General features: G+C 44.4%; 1 protein-coding gene across 4 annotated transcripts in view; it reads right to left on the bottom strand.

Annotated features, from left to right (window-relative positions):
• The window catches only part of LOC126759207 (teneurin-a), a 233,261-nt gene that overhangs the window by 64,863 nt on the left and 155,134 nt on the right, over positions 1-13,264 (bottom strand). The window lies entirely within an intron of this gene.

The raw sequence follows: 13,264 nt of genomic DNA, 5'->3' as shown, positions 1-13,264 counted from the left end.
ACTCGTAAATCACAAATTTCGTGCTGAGGCAGCTTTTGCCGTTTAGCAGCCGCTCTTTTATTTCTTCTCTTCGGCCCTCGCAAAAAAATTGCTGAACAAATATCTTGGGATTTCGATTTTCCATTACATCCTCGCCTTCCATCGACCGTTTGTTACTTCATCCGAATTCGCTTTGCATACCTAGGGAAGCGCCGGCTTCTCTTCTGCCAAGCTCTAACGCTAGCTGCTCACTTTTCGATTAAACGATTTATTGAAAGTGATTTCGTAATTTATGTACAAAAGATGTTTCTTTGAAGGCTTTAAATTTCAAGAGGAGCGAACTAATCGCAGATTCCGCGCCATCTGCCCTTATTGGCGTTGCCAAAACTGCGAGTGCCCTGTTTGTTCTTCGTTTCTTCGATTTGTGTTCGGTTGTCAGACAAATTTAAATAAGATATCAAGTGTGCGCGGATGTGTGCGTGAGTGTGCCACTGCCACAGTTTCTCTGTTTATTTTAGTTTGGCAAAAATAAATATTTCATTTCGACAGCTCGAGGGCTTGGGAAGACATTGTGCAACAATAGCGACAACATACAAGTGTGTTTGCCCGTCTATTTGTGAACGAAAGTGAACACAAATATTATTCCTGTGATGTCTTCGCATTGTTTTAGAATTTCATTTCCGCATTTTCCCTTTCCCCTGGTGTACTGGCTTGCATTTCGGCTTACCAGACGAGCTGAGCTGTTGGACGGCCGCTAAGACTCGTTGATTGAAAAATTGCTGTTTAATGACAACCGGCGACTGAGCTGCTTAAAAGCGCGGCACAGTTTTCACTTTCAAAGAGCGATCAACGAAATCGATGCGAATTGCCACAACCGACACATGCTTCCATACGCCCACGGCCCGACTAACGGCATCAAATACTTCTTGAAGTCTGCTGGTCTGACATTATTTATATCATGCTTGGAATCAGCTTCTCGGTAATCCATCGACGATGATGGTGAGCCTAATTTTCACTAAGCAAAGCCAGTTGTGACAGTGGAGTCCGCTTACGTAAGGCAAGTCGACAGCGACTACGATGTGCATCAGCTAAGTGGGGTTGGCCTCTTCAAGTCTTCCCACCCTAACCCCGGAGGTTATTTAGGCCCTACAATAATACTTATGAAGGCAACTTTAATGGCGTTTAATGCTTGAAATACTAATTACTCGTGCTCTGCAGGAACAAAGCAAAACTCAGGGCCAAACAAACACCCGGACTGCTGTTCTCGGAATATCAATTGCAGAAGCGTCTCAAGCACACAAACAGAACACTATATGCGTGTTTATACGCAGAACTAATGGCTATCGATATATCCTTTTAGCGAATTCTTAAGGAACTGCATTGATTTCTGTGGATGTGTGAAGTTCTGCTTCGGTCGGCCGCAAGGAAGTTAGGGGAAACCGAACCATCCATTCAATCTGTCGCCGGCAACGCGACATCATTAGAACCGCACAACCGTCTCCTTAAGCAAGAAAAAGTGGGAGAATAAAGCGAATAAATAAATAAGTAATGACGCCAACCAAAAGGAGTGTCATTACGCACTTAAGCAGCCGTGAGCAGGCTTACTCGCTCCCGCTCCGCCGTGGGGTAGTTTTTGTTGATTGTGTGGTAAATTAAATAAGCAACGCCTGTAAACAAAACCCAATGCAAACCACTAAATATAATCAATTTTAATTGACAGCCCAATAGCAATACCAATAAAACCATTACAATGGCGCACAGAAACAATGACAACAATATCGGCAAAACCACACATATATGTATGTGCGTCTGCCCACATGACAGAAAAGCCTATCACAAACACAATCGTCTACAGCGCAGAACAAGCTCGTGCTGCGTTTATGCTACATGCCAGCTAGGCTTTGATGACATTTTGGCGGTAATTGTGCCGTTACTGGCGACGCAAATAGCATACCTTCGGGCGCATAAATGAAATCATGGCCGTTACATATCGAGGGGTTAACGGTACTGCTATAGCGCACTGAATTGCACGCATTCCTGCAAAGGGGGGATTGCCGAATCCCTCTTCAAAGGTATTTCCGCACGCCACTGCTACGTCGTTTCAGATTAAACAATTCCCACTTTACTTGGAAACTTGTTAGCTTAATGGTTCAGTGCTTTTAATTTCTTAACGATGGGTGTTCAATTACAAGGCGCGCAGTTGGGGCTGGTCTATTGACCTATTTTTACACACATGGCTTTACACATTCCCATTCGCCACCACAAAGGCAGCGGTAGTTGATAAATTATCGATATTGACCAAAAATATCTTCCATTGGCCCTTTCTGAGTGCAGCTGGCATGAGCGTTGATAAAAGTGAAAGGATAAACTTTCTTGGGCACGTCAATAGAGTTTGTGGTTAAATATGGAACTGACGGCAAAGCCCTCTCCAATGCACCAGCGCAGAGTGTGCCATCGCAGCACTTTCGGTACACTCTGTTTGGCCAAACTCATTAGGAGCGCAAATTAATGACAGCCACTCATTAATTTAGTGATGTCAATTTCCAATATTTAACGCGGCTTCAACACAAACACCCACCAAATTATGAAATTATGTGCTCACAAGCGAAGTGACACTTCAGCCGAAATGTCAAGTGTTTGCCGATGTCAGCGCTTTTGGAACAACTGCAGCGTTTTGGACATCGGCGCCCAGCTAAATCGCATTTAAAATTCATCAAAAGTAATTCCACAGCGCAGTTTAAACATTTCACAACATAACGGCACAGAATCTGATTATAAACATATCCACACCGCCACATATGCACATTCACGGACACAGCCACAGACTCACACCGAACAACACAACAATGCATAGAAAATCAGGTTTGAACGAGAGGCGGGAATGAAGGGCAACGGCCATTACTAATAGAAATGTGAGAGTAATGAGAATTTGACACTTTCACCTTTGACGGATGGCAGCGCGAACGACGGACTCATAACGGTAATCTATGTTGATCCGCGGCACATGGGGTCCAACGGCAAAGCAGACAATTTCCAGCTGGGTGTTGCAATATGATGCCACATATGTACGCTTGCATGCACGCACTAACAGCAAATAATTTAATAATTATGCTAATTATATTGCAAATGCGGCGAGAAAGCTTTTTATTAGTTTATTAACAATGGCGGTATTTGCCAACATGCATACCTCGTGTTTTGGCGCTTGACATGATGCGAAGCTTAACGGTTTTTTCGCCAACACATCGCACGCGCGTGTGTGTATGTATGTGCAGGTAGGCGTGTGATTAATTGAAATTTTAAGTGAATGATGGATGACCTCATAATCCATTATAATCCAATACAAAGACACAAATACATAAACAAGTGTGGTATATATAATTATCTATATGTATGTCAAATCATGTCTGCAATGTTTGCATATTCTTTATTCAATTTAATATCCTTTATTGCCGAGTAATTTAGAAACATCGGTGCTCGTAGCCCCATGAAGAAGCCATAGTGCCAGAAGCCCATTCAGACTACAGTCATTTTGCTCTGTGAATAATTTGTATTGAAATTAGTAAAAGTATCAAACGATCCAAGTTCCTGAGTAAATTGAACCGCGATCTTAAAAGTTTTTAATAGGCGGGTGTTAAACTATGGGATTTCCAGCGAGGCATCCTGAAAATTGCGAACTTCTACATTTCTGTGGAATTGCAATTTGCCTTGGTTAAATGGATCTGCTCTCTTTCTTTCTTTTTCCACTAACATTTCGCTCACTATGCCATCGCAACATTGTCACTGCATTTGTGGCAGATTCTACTTTTTATCGAGGAGCTAATGTTTCAGAATCCCTGTACCTTTGGCATAACGTTTCATGGACATGCTTGTGTGTTTCTGCTGAGGGCAATCATTTCCAAAACATTTGTTTTTATAACCGCCTGGCTGTTCACCTTCTTCGGCGTTCGTCTCCCTTTAATGCTGTTTTGCATTTCGAAAATCAATTTAGGCGATTCTAGCAGCGATAGCAGCGGCTCTGTCTGCGGCATACCCTCCGCAAACACTCCCTGCTAATGTGGACAAGCGCTTCGCCCACTTAGCTTACACATTAATGCGTTCGGAAATGGAGCCAAATAAAATTTTATGTTTTGCTTGTCATTTTTATGATTATTTTTATAGGAGAGATTCACACTCGATTGAGATGGTGTTTAATGCGCAGCACCTTTGGCATCTCTTACCTCTTCTACACATTAGGAGCGGTTAGTAGGGTTACTTATTTCCCCTGCCGCCACTCCAGTCGGAAGCGAGCCGAAAGTAAAAACAAAAACAAACAACGGTGCGTGGCAGCTTGAGTGCACATGGACGGAATGCGGGTCGACGTGGCACTTAAGTGCACACACGCACACATATAATTATTTTCTTCAGTTTTTGTGTTATTGTAACACCTCGAAACTAAAAACTGCAGCGCTCTTTTGGGCCCGCATCCAGAAGCGACAGCAGAAAAAGTTGCTCAAAGGCGGTAAATAAACTAAAACGCTCGAACGCGCACAAATACAAACAGTCAGACGATGGCAGGAGTGGGGCAATGGAAAAGCTCACTGCTACACCGACTAATAGCAGAACTTCCAGCTGCATGTTTTCGATTTCGTACCCTTATTTGCTTGTCTGTGCGAAGGTAACTGCAGGCGGACGCAGGCGGGCGGGCAACACAAAGCAAATATTGTGCGAAAACAAACACAACAACGACGGCTACAAAGCAACCACAAAAAATGCCAAGTCTTCCATTGAAGTGTGGCAACTGCATGTGTGTTTGTACACAAGCACACGCTTCGTGATTTCCTCCGCTTCGCCCTACCTTTCCAACTCTGTTATGCTTACCTCTGTCTAACATTTTTCCTGTACTCTTTTTGCTCCCTTTAAAGGGGGACAGAAGGAAAAGCATTGACGAGCAGTCGAGAGCTGCTTGAAGAGGCTTAAATAAATATTTACTTATTGTTAGATTTATTTGAAAATTTTATTAATTCTGTTGCCGTGCACAAACGTACTTAAACGATATTAAAATCTGACCTCGGTAGTTGTGACGGCAATGGGCCTTTGAATTATGTGAACGGTGAAAGAGGGCACTAAACCAGGGATACGATTCACTCACACAGTCCTCACAAACAGAATTAGAAGCTGGTACCAAATACTTTGTACTTTATTATTTATTAAACCCGGTTTCGGAGCAAAATATAGCACACATATTTCATGAAACTTCCACAAAGTTTTCGATTAACCTTAAGGAATATACTTCTCCAGCAACCGAGAAGTACAGAGGCTTTATAATATTACATTTCGTGAACGCCACCAGCGTTCTATGCGGCAAATGCAAAGCTATGAGACTCCATAACAGACGTAGCTCACTGGCTGTTGGTATTCAAGCCTAGTCTTCCAAGAAAATCTAATATCGGCACAATGCAGTGCACTTTTGGACCATCCCAGAAAAAGAAATTATGTAATTTGAACAGTGGCTGTACGGCAAAGCCACAACTTGCAAGTCCCGTTAGTGTGGCGAAGAAAGACGTGCGGACTGAAACTTCTGCGACGCGCTTCGTAGTATTCGCCGAAGCCGGTGTCGCCTTGTATGTGTGTATTCAGCGGCACGTGGTGGAAGTTGCAGCCAAAGTGGAAATATAATTACAATAAATGATCCTACTTATTAGCTCTGCCGGTCTTTGGCGCTGCATTTTGCTGCCGCAACTAAAGTTTGTTGATTTTGAGTGCAAAAGGAATGAAGCGAAGCAAAAATGTGCAAATGCGCGAGAGAGAAGTGAGCTCGGTGCGTTTGAGCGGTCGCCGTCGGAGTTAGGTGTCAGAAAGTTTAAAAAGGCATAATTTGTTTGTTGCCGCCGGCGTATTTCCCGCTGAAAATGGAAAGTGGCAATAGACGGCTTGCATTCAAATCCTCCAAAGGCAAATAATCCGGCCGCACGCTCACACCTCACACAGCGGCGAAGTGGAAATGGAGCTGAACCTCCTTTCCATCGCTGCGCTACTGGGCGGTCTGTCGCTTCCGGCTGCTGCCGGATTCGCCTGCAAACTTGACAACGCTATGCATCTTTAGATTGCGAATACTTAAACTTTAATCCGGCCAACTGCAGCTTCGAATACTTTGGATTTTCGCGCTGCTTCATTCGCGCTTTTTGTTTTCGTATCCTTAAAATGTTTTGTTATTTAAGTATTTTATCGCTTTTCGTTCAAACTTTCGCGTATTTTGCTCATAAATTGCGCACACGACCCGCTGCCTCAACAGGATATGAAAAATGAGCGCACAACAACACCCACAGTAAATGCACGGCCGAACCCAAAGCGGATATTTCACAGTTTCCTCTGACATTTTTATTGAAAACTACTTCAAAACTACTAAACAGCGCCGTAAAGTTTGTTTAGGTTTCGGATAATAGAAGATATGCGCGCTCTAAGGACAAACGCGGCCAAAGCCCATAGAAAAAGCAAAATAAGGGCTATCCCGTTGTGGGTCTAACATTTAACGGTGTTGGATTTTTTTATACTCGGCAATTCAATCGCTCCTCATTGAGCGCAGTTCGGGCGCTAGTACTATCATTCTTGTTACTTTTGAAAGGGAGGAGATGGAACGTGACCGCTTCGCAGAGATCGAGCCTTGTAACGGCGGTAAAATGCAAAAGCGGGTTCAAGCAAACAAGTGAGAAGCACATAAAGGTTGAAATGGAATTGACTAGCAGAAAAGGTGAGTTTACTAGAAAATAGGAAAGAGAATAACATACTTAGAAAAAAATAAGCTTTGAGCATTACTTTAATACTATTTCTTATTTTTTTAAATAAAAGTTTAAGTGCATAGATCCATTCTTTGGAAACACCAAGTTCAATATTGTCAAATATTTCTTTATATGTGAACCAAAACTATCTTTCTCCGACAATAATCGACAAGCAAGCTTTTTTATAGCCTCGTCTACACTTTGAAGGGCCACACGTGCTCAGCACAAACTTTTATTTACATTATATGATATATATATAGTATGTACATAAGTTTAGCTATGTATACATACAAGCGTCTATCACGTAAGCACTTTCGAAAGAGGTGAGATTCCGCTGCACAAGGACGAAGTTTAAATAAATTTATGAATCATTTTCTTAATTGCTCTTCGCAAAATAAGTCTCCCAAAAGACAGCGCTGGGCGAAGGACGTCGCCTCCTTCCACAAAGCACCAGTTAAATTAAGAGCCGAGAGAATAATTTATCGAAGAGACATGAATTTCTCGCCACGAAGTCAACACAAGGCGGCACACATACATCCGGATACAAGATATCCTTATGGCGTTCACAGCGAGTGAAAGCTTGGTTACTGCCAGCAAGCGAAGCTCACCAGTGGCACTTCTGTGCGTGAATCGGCAAATACACGGGAAAACAGGACAGGACGTCCACAATATAAGACTTTTAGGATAATTTAATATTACAACTGGTTTGATGTGAAATGAAAGAACATGCTCTGACAATTTACAGTTACAACAACTCCACCCAATTAGCCGAGGTAGTTTTAGAGTGTCGTGCTAGGTCCACGCTCCCATACAACAGAGCTGAGTTGTCTGTTTGCTGCCTTCGGCAAAAGTCATTTGCTCAAGCACACACACACCCACACAGACACAGGCGACTAATGTTTGCCATAATTTAAATGATTGGAAAATGGAAAATGTCTTGCGAAATTCGCAATTGTAAAAGTTGGTCCGCGTGCCAGCCACCCAACCAGACCGGCATTCGGGAGCTCTGCACAAGCGCTCGTCTGCGTTTGCGGCAATGTCGCTTGCTTGCGTGTGGGTGTGGGAGTGTCGACGTGAATGCGCATGTTGCAATGTTGTAATTGCGGTTTGCTCTGGCTCACGCAAACTTTAAATAATTGTTGCGCCCACACCGCACCACGATCGCCCGACTGGGGGCCAACTGCTGACTCTCGGTTTTAATGGCGTGGCTTGGTATGTTGTCTGCGTCGCAATTAATTGCATTCGGTGAGCCCACAAGAAATGGCAATCGTTGCTGGTGTTATTAGATATAGCTTCGTGGTAATCGATATATTGGGGCATACACACAAGCATTTATATGGGGCCACAACTCCGGGATATGTGCGGGCGCACATTAAATAACTCAGCTACACAAGGCGATTCAAATGGAAAGAAGCGAAACAATGAAAGACAAATGCTTAGCGTATACCAAGGAAGAAGGAATTCGAGGCGGATAGTCCAGAAAGTATGTTAGCATCCCTTGCCCGAAGTAAAACAGTCATATTGCTATGGATGCAGTGCGCTTCGGTTCGCATCGCCAAATAGTTGCTGCATGCGCCCCCTCGCCGAACTTGCGCATTCAATTAGCCGCACTTCGATCGACCCGCGGCAACAACATTTCAATGAAATAATCTTCCGCAGCACTCATGCAGCCGTTGATGTCTCATAAATCTCTGAGAAGCGCCTGGAAACGCACAGAAGGCTGGTGCACCCGCTATCACCAATGCCGCAGGGTGGCGGCAAACGTATGTATGCAAATACGATGAACGAAAATCTATAGCATAATTCAAGGCGCTGCATCAGCTATAAAAATATTCATCTTGCCGTTTGGAATTTAATAGGGAAACAACTTTCTCCAGTGAAGTATTTACAGCGCAAACTGAAAGTGCGGACCGTCCGTCACAACCGCACCTCCCTGCATCACTCCGTTCAAATGGCAGAAGAAATTAGTTTCATCCGCATCATTTCGCAACGCACACTAGAGAAATCGCGCTAAATTAAATTCCTCATTTATATATATGCCGGGCCACCACCGCGTTATTTTGGGCATTTGAGCTTAAGTGAAATATTAGGGCAGGAGTGGGATGCCACTCGAGCATCTGATCTGCACTAGGAGCTCTTTAAGCGAATGCGCTTCAAAACAATGGCGGAGAATTTGAGGAATTCGCGTTTAAAAAGGAATTCTCCAATGAAACCACCAGCGAGGACCATTCATATCTACTGGTGGCTGCATTCAACAGTTATGTTAATTTCAGTTATTTTTATTTCAGAATCTAATTCCAATTACATTTTCACTTAGCATTCATTTGTCGAACGACAGATGTCAGCTACTACCACACAGTACAGGATCCAATCGAGCGACCCCGCAAGCACCTGCATGACGCGGTGGACTAGTGGCATAAGCGCGACGAAAGCTGTGATGCTCTTGCCACGAAATGCCGCGTGCGATTTGCCGTTGCCTGAGTTTTCGTGATGCAACCTTCACCGCAGCCGCTCGAGCTGCTTTCACTTCACTTCTAATTAAGCAACTGTAATTTTGTCGTTGTTCTCCCTGAGGGCGCGGATAGACCCTGTGCAACAACCACGTCACGGCGCGATAAGCCGGCTGTCGAGTGCGACGCCCGTCTCCGCTGCGAAAGCGCGAGTTGTTGTTAGCGACAAACGGCAAAGTTTTAATTGAATATAAATTGCAACGCAGAAAGAGTGGCAAACGCCTGCGACTATTTGTTGCAAACACTTTAGCGCAAACTGGGAATCCGTTGTATTTGTGCGGCAGAAGTGTTGGCCATTTGCTCACTTAATGTATGCGCAAGTAAGCAACTATTCTGCGAAGGTGGCAACTCCGGCTTGACAACGACTTATTGATTAAAGGATATGAGTCTCTTTAAGTCTGTCCTGCCACGAACGAGATTTTGCTGCACAAAATCGAATAAAGCACCGGATGTAGCACTGACTCACCCACGCACACACGCAATCACTCACACCAAGCCATATTCAAACGCCTACACACATGTACATAAATTGTTGCAGGACGTGCGGACTTTTGTGCAGTATGCCACACACAATTGCAGTGCGATTGTTTGCTACCTGCTGCCACAGAAGCGATTGCGGAGCGGGACTCTTAATAAAAGACGGCTATGGAGCGGGGCAGTGCGCCGAGGTGCCGAAGTGCCGACAAGGAATTCAACAGTTTCAGCCATTTGGAAGGGGAAGTTGCTAAAATTGCATTCTTTTGCGGTTTTTCTCTGGGAAGTTCCCAAAGACCACAAGGAAATAATCAACATGAGCTCGCTGCCGAACAAAGCCTTGCATTGCTGCATTGCATACAACCCATACACTCCCAACCCCTTAGACAGCGGAGACAAATAGCAGTGAGACAACAACCTCCACTGGGACCGAGAAAACTATCATGGAAATGCAGTTGGAATTGGATTTCCTTTCTTTTCAATGAACTCTTTAACAATTTTGCTTGTGGCCAACATTCAGTTCGACCGCTTTCTGCTGTACGTGTGTGTGTGAAATTCCGTTTGTGGGCGTATGCGCTCCAGCAATTCGATGTGTTGCGTATGCATCCAGCGAGTGTGTGGGACCCCTGCATACATATATGCTCCCAAGCAGTGTTGAACCAGCAGACCAATGGCGGCTGATGGCCTTTTTTATATTATAAACACTACTAAGTAAGTGTGTGCATGTACACACACACACACACACACTCCACATGAAAAACATGTGCCAATCTGCTTTTGTGTTGGTGGTTGCTTGGTGCCATTGTGAGTTTCCAAATAAATGGAAATTTCCAAATTATTCCGTCAGCCTAAATGTGCTGCACACTGTGTGCAAACATGACAACTGTGTAATGTCGTTTCCACTCTAATTCCCAATGCAATTTTAACACTTATTTCATGCAGCATACCCCACATGGCAACATGTAAGTGCATGCAACAGCAGACGTCGGGAAGCGGCTACTGAAACAAAACGAAATGAAATGAAATGAAACGAATTCTGCATAACGCTTTGCCTACTTTCGGGCGCTAGCTCACTCCAGAAATGATTATAAGTGGATGTGCTTCAGTTTTTCTTTTGCTTTCTGCTTTTTGCGGAGGTGCATCTGTCATGGCTGCCTACTGCCTACTGTCACTTCATTTGCAAGCAGAGCACTCGCTACGCCGCTTTCATTGTGTTGGAATGCCAGAAACATTCCTACGTTTCTCATTCAAATTTTCCCATTTTTCTATTATCTATGTGGATCTAGAAGACACACGTCCGCACACTCAATGCTGGCTGGTTGTTGCCGAGCAGCCACTGCTGTTGCAGACAAATGCCATGTGGCTTTTGGCCAAGAGCGAAGCGCATCAAAAGAGGAATGGCTGCAAAAATACTGGAAAAATGGCAACCGCAAGCTTCAAAGAATATGCATAGAGTGCGAAACGTTTGCACCAGCTACAAAATATAACAACAATAGCGCAACGAGTTAACAACCTCATGCAAATGAATTCAGAAGTAACCTTCAGCCATTATACCCCGAGCATCCGGCCGCTCGCTCCTGGCCCACCACCCATCGCCAGGAGACACACACACACACTCTTCTGCTTAACCTTCTCTTATATAAACGTCATTGCTGCCTCAGTGTCCGCAACTTCTGCACTACGTCCCTACTGCCGCGCATCTCCGCTTCCGCTCGATGATTTAAATTGTAGCTTCAATTTCTGTCTGTCCTCGCTTACATTTCAAATGCACTCTTCTACCTCGGTGCCTCCTCGCAGTCCGCCTCGGCGGCCATCCTCCACTTCACTCGTGCTTCGCGCTTTGACACTGTTGCCATTTTGCTTTGCTTTGCCAATGTTGGTGCTGTTGTTGTCGCCGCCACTGTTGTTATCGCTATCCCCGCCGGCGTCACACGTCTGCTGTCTTTGAAAGAAAGCGAACGTGTGTGAGCGCGGGCATTAAGCGAAATATGTGGTACTTGCAACAAAAGACGAATTAACGCGGTTCATGCTTCGTTGCACTCTGTTACCGCATCGTGCCGCCACCCCTCGCTGCGGCTGTAATAACAATGCCCCGTGGAGTGATGTGGGATCTTGCTTTGGTGACACTGGCTGGAGATTGGCAAGGCGACGAAGGAAGTTGCAACGGGCTGACTGCGAACAATTTAATTTGCATACCCGCCACCCTACTCCATACCCCAAGGCACTCGGTTGGTGAAGTGCCGTTGACAAGAAAAAATCAAAACCGCGGTAGGTGCCGAAAGGGTGTGGACCGACATCAGTACGAATAGATAGTTAAAGAGTGTGCTCACGCACAAAATCCGTCGCAAATATTTAAATGCCTCTCCGCAAGATTTCACACACAGGCAAAGCAATTGCAGATCAATTAAAGGAGCTGACCGCCAGCGCCGTGGTGGAAAACAGGTGTGAAAGTTGAAGCATAATATTGAATGTATAAGGAAATTTGGCTTGTTTGCCAACTGAACCCTAATGTTGAATGCCCCCCGAATTATTGACTATTGATCATTCTTATTCCAGTTCCAATGGATGCAGCAGGCAGCAATGTGAAGTCTGTTTGGATGAAGGCAAATAAAAAACGAATCCGCACGCTTTTATATAGTGATCAGCTCTTTTCCTATGATTGATGCTTCCATATAAAACTTTAAAATCATTATTTAGCTTGCGTTCGGTTCTATTCCTAAGGGGGCTTTGAAAACTGAGCCACTTGTGGAATTTTTTTATAATTATCCCGTTTTCTTATAAATTTAATGTCACTTAATGGCAACCCGTTTTTGTCATCATAACTTTCCTAGAATCAGTGTATTAAAGCCAAAACAAAGGAGAAAAAGACTCAGTACCCTTCAGCCAGCAACTCCATCATTATGCCGGAAGAGCTGTGATTTGAAAAATGTAATGTTTGTAATACCAAATGCCAGTAGTTAACCCATATTTCTGACCACGCTTCACTGCACTTTCCGCCGCAGCCAACCAACAAGGTCCCTGGAACATCTGTTGTTTTATTTATGTCACCTCTCACCCGCACCGAGCAACCAGCAAGATTCGTAATTGCGCACTCCTCAAGCACGAAATGCTATATAACACTCATAAAAAAGAACGAAGCAAGTAAGAGAAACACCACAAAAAGCAACAACGTCTTTATCTATATCTGTGAACCAAAAATAAAACCGAATAAACTACGAAGCGAAGCGCAGCATGTCGAATGAGATTGCAAGTAGCGATCCTCTTAAAAATCGATTAACCCATTTCCGATAGCCACTGCAATGCGGCGCGCATCCTTCCAACCAATGGCCGGCAGCGTCAGTCGCAGTCGCCGCAATAGCAACAGCAGCGGAAACAATAGCAAAATCTGTTTGCAAAGTTTCTGCCGAAGTGCGAATGTCTGGGGTAGGAGAAGTTGGTCAGGACTTTATTGACATGCTTCCCGCATGCGGATGCAAATGGCTGATTATGTGCGGCCCAACTGCGCTGTGTCTATTAAGAGAACCTTCCGTCGCGTCGCTCACAGCT

Source organism: Bactrocera neohumeralis, chromosome 5 (assembly GCF_024586455.1).
Source record: "Bactrocera neohumeralis isolate Rockhampton chromosome 5, APGP_CSIRO_Bneo_wtdbg2-racon-allhic-juicebox.fasta_v2, whole genome shotgun sequence".
Classification (NCBI taxonomy): Eukaryota; Metazoa; Arthropoda; class Insecta; order Diptera; family Tephritidae; genus Bactrocera; species Bactrocera neohumeralis.
Note: the sequence above shows the minus strand (reverse complement) of the source record. Positions and strands in the feature narration are given on the sequence as shown.